This window comes from Henckelia pumila, unplaced genomic scaffold (assembly GCF_033568475.1).
Source record: "Henckelia pumila isolate YLH828 unplaced genomic scaffold, ASM3356847v2 CTG_461:::fragment_3, whole genome shotgun sequence".
NCBI lineage: Eukaryota > Viridiplantae > Streptophyta > Magnoliopsida > Lamiales > Gesneriaceae > Henckelia > Henckelia pumila.
Window position 1 is genome coordinate 6,871,492 of NW_027331831.1, and position 8,542 is coordinate 6,880,033.

The following is an 8,542-nucleotide window of genomic DNA, read 5'->3' on the forward strand; positions in this document are numbered from 1 at the left end:
ATGATGTATTTAAAATATCAAATGAGTAAATGATCAAGAGAATATCCAATAATAATAAATAAAGAAAGAAAAGTAAAGAAATAGACCATCTAGAAGGCTAAACATACGAGACAACTACTCGGAATACGACGTCGTGGACTCCACATGTGAAAATGTGCATGTGAATTGTGATACGTATAAATTTCGTGTGGGCCATATTTAAATTGATATTAATCACCACCAAATTTGACCAAATATGGAATTTCGTTCGTTTTAAATCATGTTCGAAGACCGTAGGTTCGACTTCATCCTACCGGCTACCATCAATGATATCACATTAGCTCACTCTCAAAAAAAAAAAATTATGATATCACATTATTATTATTATTATTATTATTATTATTATTATTATTATTACTTAGAATACATTAAGATCTAGATTCATGAGTAGATCACCGGTCGTTGTCTCACTTATGTTTACAACCGAACTAAATCGAGATGAATAGTAGTAAAAAATTGAAATTCGAGTTCGGCTTGAATTAAGTATATTTGAGTTCGAGTTCGATTCGAAATTCGAAAATTTCAAATATTTTGGTTCGAATTTGGCTCGAAATATTTGATCCTATACGTGAGCTATTATTCAAACTATTGATCGGATACTAAAGTTCAAGAAATTCGTTCGAAAGCTCAAAATGTTCGAAATGTATATATATTTATTATATCATTATATTATATTAATAAAATATTAAAGCTCGCAAAATATTGAACTGACTCGAGTTCGATTCGAAAAAAGTTCGAAAATGTTCGGGTTCGACTCGAGTTCGATAAATTCGAATACGGATTAAATATTTATCGAGCTGACTCGAAAAGCTCGTGAACCGACTCGATTCATTTACACCCCAAATCTCGCCTCATATAATAACCAATGAAAAATAATATTTTTGGCATAAAAATTCTACTTTTTCATAGATTAGGTTGAACAGGAGATTCGTCTTACAAAATTAACTTGTGATGTGGTTTCATAATAGTTTTTGTCTAGATTTAATGGACAATTTTGATAAGTTGTTTAACCCATTTAAGATAGTGTAAACTATAACTGATAAAAAGAAAATAGATTAATTCAATCTTGTGTGTGTGAGAAACTTCATATTGAATACAATAATTAATTTTATTTAATTTTTATATCCCAATATAAAAATTTTATAATTGCAAAAAAATAATAATTTATATAATTAATCTATATAATTGATTACGTGAATTTATTATCTTTACTATTTTATAAAATATGAGAGGTACATAAAAACTATCGTGAGGACACCAACTTTATTATTTCCCATTTTATCATTTTCTTTTGAAATTACTTTTACATTTTATATATATTACACATTCTTCTTCACGATCTCTTCCACGCTTCTCTTCCAAACTTCTGCTCGCTTCCTTTCATTTCAATCGACGGCTTTTACACTCTCATCTCATCACGTTCCAAGCAAACCGCTTTCACGTTCTTCTCTCCCCATTTCTAAATTCTACACTACCCACCCCACCGTTGTCTCTCTCCCGATCTTCTTCCTCTTCGCATCTAATTCCTCTTCTTACCATTGTCGGTCCTTCTTGCCGCCGTTCTACCTCCATCGATCGCCGAAATTCGAACATAAATATACCGTTGGAAAGCTCTCGACGAGATCTATCTTTTGATTCCGATTTCGAACGGTTTTATCGCGATCTTTGAAAACCCGCCGCCGCTTCACCGTCGATTTTCATCGCTGTAAGTTGGCGGAAACTCAAAATTGATTGATGGGTTTTGTTCTTCATGTCATAAGTTTCGTTTTGATATCAAAATTTTATAGAAAACTCACGAGATTATAGTTACGGTGAAGGAAAAATTGCATATATCGCCCTTGTGAAACCCCAGATTTGCTGATAACCCCCTATAAAAAAATTTAAGCTAATAACCCCCTGTGATTCTAGATTTGTAGCAAACACACCCTTTTCAGCTAAAAATAACGAAAATACCCCTACATAAAATAAATGATAAATTAAAGAGTTCATAAAAGTCAAGGGTATTTTCGTCATTTTTTAACCAGGAGGGGTGTGTATTCTATAAATCTAGAATCACAGGGGGTTATTAGCTTAAAAAAATTTCATAGGGGTTTATCAGCAAACTCGAGATTTCACAAGGGTGATATATGCAATTTTCCCTACGGTGAAATTTCAAGTGCCGCGCTGCCTTGCTGCCGCCGCCGTGGTTGATCGGAAAATATTTTGAGTTCGAATCAAAGTGGTATGAGCAAATGTGCATCCTCTTATATTTTTAACGCATTTGTAATTTATTATATTATTATTACTTGGTCAATATTTTCTTCAGGAAATAACAAATGGTTCGTTGAGATGATCCTGCTGTACAAGAATCTGATGAGAGCCATTTTCTTAGCAATCTTCATCTCTTTGATGTCATCGCTGTTATAGTCAAGTATTTTTTGGTTTTGTTTCTTATCTCAACATAATTTCACACCGACTGATGTTTACATTAATTAAACACAATTACTTTCTTCATAGGAGATTCGGATGATATTCCACAAGCATTTTGTGATTTATGTTTTATTACTGTGTAATTAATTAGTTTCAAGCTTTGACTCAAACTTCTTATTTATGATTTTGAGTTAAATTTAATTTCAGGTTTCTCGAATTGTTGTCTAAAATATATGTTTGTTAATCTTTGAAGAAGATATTGAAGAATATGATGTGTGTTAATGTATCTAAACTCACAAGTTTGAGAATGGTGAAGTATAATATATGAGAAGTTACATCTGGAGCATACTTGACTTCTAATTGATCACATCTTCCATGGGTTTATGTTAATTTTTTAATCACATCTTCCATGGGTTTATGTTAATTTTTTCAATTATGATTTTTTTTCCAATGTCTGCTAACTTATATGTAGTATGCTAACATTTTGAAGATTCGTGGTTTGAAATAATCTTTTTATCCTTTTCTTATTTATGTCCCTGTTTTATTAGACTATCGAGTTTCATGAATGACATAATACTGAGTTTATATATGTTATCAAATTTATGCACAAGTTTATGTTATCAACAACTATGTCCTTTCAATTATGAGCCAAAGTACAATTATTATTTTAGACGTTCAATCTCAGCATAATTTTATATCATAGCACACTTATTATTACACATGTTATGCTTAATATTCATGTACATCTACATATTTCTATGTTCAATAGGTAATTGGTTTTTCAATATTTTTCTGTCTACACATTTTTAGATTGGATGGGTTTTTAAATTTAAGTACTCTGATATATAGGTTGAATGAGTTTTTACATTTAATTGCTCAAATTATGTCCTTGGAAGAGGTAAAACTTGGAAATTTTGGGGAGGATGCGAAGCAATATCATGCTATGCAGACGGAACTCTGTCGAGAATTAGACAAGGTAAAGAAACTATGACTACTGAACTATTTTTTATTTTTTGGAAATTATTTTAGCATTGTTTGGAATTTCTTGCTGAATTTGCTAAATCTCTTTGGTCTATAAATCATTAGAAAAACAGTAGGAGATGATTAAATACTACATCTTATTTTTTAAAATATAATGTTTTATATTGATTTTTTTCAAACTTAGCATTCGTTATTATTATGTTATTTTCTTAAAATGATAATAATAGTTAATATTGTTATTATTATTGTTGTTTACTTTAAATTTCTACTTAATATGCATATCAAGTTTAAAATATGAAAGTTAAGAGTGAGAATCATAAAAAATCTATTCTGATTATAATTACTTATCCATCAGTTTAAATCACATCTTATTCGTACCAATAGAATCATAATAAATCGGAACAAATCTATTCTTTTTTGTTTCAACCATTTTAAAAAAATGTTTAATGTTTTAAATTACTTCTTAAAAATATTAGACATTTTTTAATAATAATTTTAGCTTCCCACCCAATCCGCAATTAGGAATGACAATGGGTCGGTCTAAACCCGGCCCCGCATTGAACCCGACCCGGCCAAGCGGGTTCACATGTTGGCCGGACCTGCCCCGAACCCGCCCCGTTGTCATCCCTATCCGCAATTGAAGTTTAAAATTTGAAAATTACTTCAAAATAAAAATTAGGAGAGATAATTATAAGAGTAGGAACAAATCTGAACTGATTTTTCAATCAGTTTAGATTTTAAACCATGGATATAATCTATATTTTCAAAAGAAAATATATTATAATTTGAAAATTATTTACATTTCAAATATTTATCAGTTTGCATATTGTTTTCTCATATTTAATGACCAGAATTTGTTCTTATCTCTTGCGATTCTCATCCGTTAATTTCAAAATTTAAACTCCATACTTATTCTCCTACATTGCTAAGCAATTCCATATTTTTACTATATTTACTATCTTATTTACTATTTACTGTTTACTATCTTCTCCACATTCTCTCATTCCCACGCTATCCATCAAGAGTTTCTTCTCTAAATTCCCACTCAATCTCCCAATTTTCACGCTTCTGCTCGCGGCCTTCAAATCAACCAACAGTTTGTACTTAGATCCTACTTTTCTTCTTCTTAATGTTATTGTTGTTTTGATTATTCAAATGAGGTTCATGAGGTTTATTCATTGTACCAACAGTTTTGGTTCGTTTTGTTTGAACTATTTTTAAATGTGAATATGGTGGATTTTTTTTGTTCCCGTTAATTTTAAAGAAAGGCATAGCAAAACGAAGACATATAGAAGAAACAACATTGTTCAGGTACATATGCGTTATAGTTGAAAGAAAAAAAAAATCTTGCTTATTATGGCATTATACTCTTGCATTTTTACCCTTATTTATATATTGACAGGAAAAAAAATCAGACCTGCCAATGATATTGACATAAAAACGGTACTACATAAATTACATATTATTCTTATTGAATATTACTTCAATGTAATAGAATAAATTCTCAGTTTATAATTGTTATTCCTGCAGTTTTACGAGCGTCGCAAATAAGAAGACAAGTTTTGAACAATTGATTCAAATAATTATATCTCATGTTTATGAGATATACATTTAATAGTTTTATGTCTAGCTATTATAAATATGTGAAAATTAGGGGATAAAAAATGTTGTAATGTGAAGGTGAAGATGAATATTTTTTCTTTCAATATTTTTTTAAATAATGGTAGCTATTTAATCTATGCAAACATAAAAAAACCAATAAATGATTTAAATTGAATAGCTACCATTATTTAAAAAAATATTGAAAGAAGAAATATTCATCTTCACCTTCACATTACAACATTTTTTATCCCCTAATTTTCATATATTTATAATAGCTAGACATAAAACTATTAAATGTATATATATCTCATAAACATGAGATATAATTATTTGAATCAATTGTTCAAAACTTGTCTTCTTATTTGCGACGCTCGTAAAACTGCATGAATAACAATTATAAACTGAGAATTTATTCTATTACATTGAAGTAATATTCAGTAAGAATAATATGTAATTTATGTAGTACCGTTTTTATGTCAATATCATTGCAGGTCTGATTTTTTTTCCTGCCAATATATAAATAAGGGTAAAAATGCAAGAGTATAATGCCATAATAAGCAAGGTTATTATTTTTTTTTTCTTTCAACTATAAGCGCATATGTACCTGAACAATGTTGTTTCTTCTATCTGTCTTCGGTTTGCTATGTCTTTCTTTAAAATTAACGGGAACAAAAAAATCTACCATATTCACATTTAAAAATAGTTCAAACAAAACGAACTAAAACTGTTGGCACAATGAATAAACCTCATGAACCTCATTTGAATAATCAAAACAACAATAATATTGAGAAGAAGAAAATTAGGGTCTAAGTACAAACTGTTGGTTGATTTGAAGGCCGCGAGCAGAAGCGTGGAAATTGGAAGATTGAGTGAGAATTTAGAGAAGAAACTCTTGAAGGATAGCGTGGGAATGAGAGAATGTGGAGAAGGGTTACTTCAATCCTACCCCATGGGCATTACCCCATGGGGTAGGTGGAACTCTTTTATTAGTTCAAATCATAGGGGCCCCACATCAATCATGTGGGCCCCGCATAATTTGACTATTCATGTGCTTCCACCTATCACATGGGGTAAAACTCATGTGGTAGGATGAAATTTTTCGTGGAGAAGATAGTAAACAGTAAATAGTAAATAAGATAGTAAATATAGTAAAAATATGGAATTGCTTAGCAATGTAGGAGAATAAGTATGAAGTTTAAATTTTGAAATTAACGGATGAGAATCGCAAGAGATAATAACAAATTCTAGTCATTAAATATGAGAAAACAATATGCAAACGGATAAATATTTGAAATGTAAATAATTTTCAAATTATAATATATTTTCTTTTGAAAATATAAATTATATCCATGGTTTAAAATCTAAACTGATTGAAAAATCAGTTTAAATTTGTTCATACTCTTATAATTCTCTCTCCTAATTTTTATTTTGATGTAATTTTTAAATTTTAAACTTCAATAACGGATTGGGTGGGAAGCTAAAATTATTATTAAAAAACATCTAATATTTTTTAAGAAGTAATTTAAAATATTAAACATTTTTTTAAAATGGTTGAAACAAAAAAGAATAGATTTGTTCCGATTTATTATGATTCTTTTGGTACGAATAAGATGTGATTTAAACTGATGGATAAATAATCATAATCAGAATATATTTTTTTATTATTTATATGATTCTCACTCTTAACTTTCATATTTTAAACCTGATATGCATATTAAGTAGAAATTTAAAGTAAACATTAATAATAATAACAATAATAATAATAATTATCATTTTAAGAAAACAAACATAATAATAACGAATGCTAAGTTTGAAAAAAATCAATATAAAACATTATATTTTTAAAAATAAGATGTAGTATTTAATCATCTCCTACTTTTTTTATAATGATTTATATACCAAAGAGATTTAGCAAATTCAGCGAGAAATTCCAAACAGTGCTAAAATAATTTCCAAAAAATAAAAAATTGTTCAGTAGCCATAGTTTCTTTACCTTGTCTAATTCTCGACAGAGTTTCGTCTGCATAACATGATATTGCTTCGCTTCCTCCCCAAAATTTCCAAGTTTTACCTCTTCCAAGGACAGAATTTGAGCAATTAAATGTAAAAACTCATTCAACCTATATATCAGAGTACTTAAATTTAAAAACACATCCAATCTAAAAATGTGTTGACAGAAAAATATTAAAAAACCAATTACCTATCGAACATAGAAATTTGTAGATGTACATGAATATTAAGCACAATATGTGTAATAATAAGTGTGCTATGATATAAAATTATGCTGAGATTGAAAATCTAAAATAATAATTGTACCTTGGGTCACAATTAAAAGGACATAGTTGTTGATAACATAAACTTGTGCATAAATTTGATAACATATATAAACTCAGTATTATGTCATTCATGAAACTCGATAGTCTAATAAAACAGGGACATAAATAAGAAAAAAGATAAAAAGATTATTTCAAACCACGAATATTCAAAATGTTAGCATACTACATATAAGTTAGCAGACCTTGGAAAAAAATCATAATTGAAAAAATTAACATAAACCCATGGAAGATGTGATCAATTAGAAGTCACGTATGCTCCAGATGTAACTTCTCACATATTATATTTCACCATTCTCAAAATTGTGAGTTTAGATACATTAACACACATCATATTCTTCAATATCTTCTTCAAAGATTAACAAACATATATTTTAAACAATAATTCGAGAAACCTGAAATTAAATTTAACTCAAAATCATAAATAAGAAGTTTGAGTCAAAGTGTGAAACTAATTAATTACACAGTAATAAAACATAAATCACAAAATGCTTGTGGAATATCATCCGAATCTCCTATGAAGAAAGTAATTGTGTTTAATTAATGTAAACATCAGTCGGTGTGAAATTATGTTGAGATAAGAAACAAAACCAAAAAATACTTGACTATAACAGCGATGACATCAAAGAGATGAAGATTGCTAAGAAAATGGTTCTCATCAGATTCTTGTACAACAGGATCATCTCAACGAACCATTTGTTATTTCCTGAAGAAAATATTGACCAAGTAATAATAATATAATAAATTACAAATGCGCTAAAAATAGGGGAAATTGCATATATCACCCTTATGAAATCTCGTGCTAGCTAATAACCCCCTGTAAAAAAATTTTAAGCTAATAACCCCCTGTGATTTTAGATTTGTAGCATACACACCCTTTCTGGCTAAAAAATAACGAAAATGCCCTCGACTTTTATGAACTATTTAATTTATCATTTATTTTATGTAGGGGTATTTTCATCATTTTTTAGCTGAAAAGGGTGTGTATGCTACAGGGGGTTATTAGCTAACACAAAATTTCACAAGGGTGATATATGCAATTATCCCTTAAAAATATAAGAGGATGCACATTTGCTCATACCACTTTGATTCGAACTCAAAATATTTTCCGATCAACCACGGCGGCGGCGGCAAGGCGGCGCGGCACCTGAAATTTCACAGTAACTATAATCTCGTGA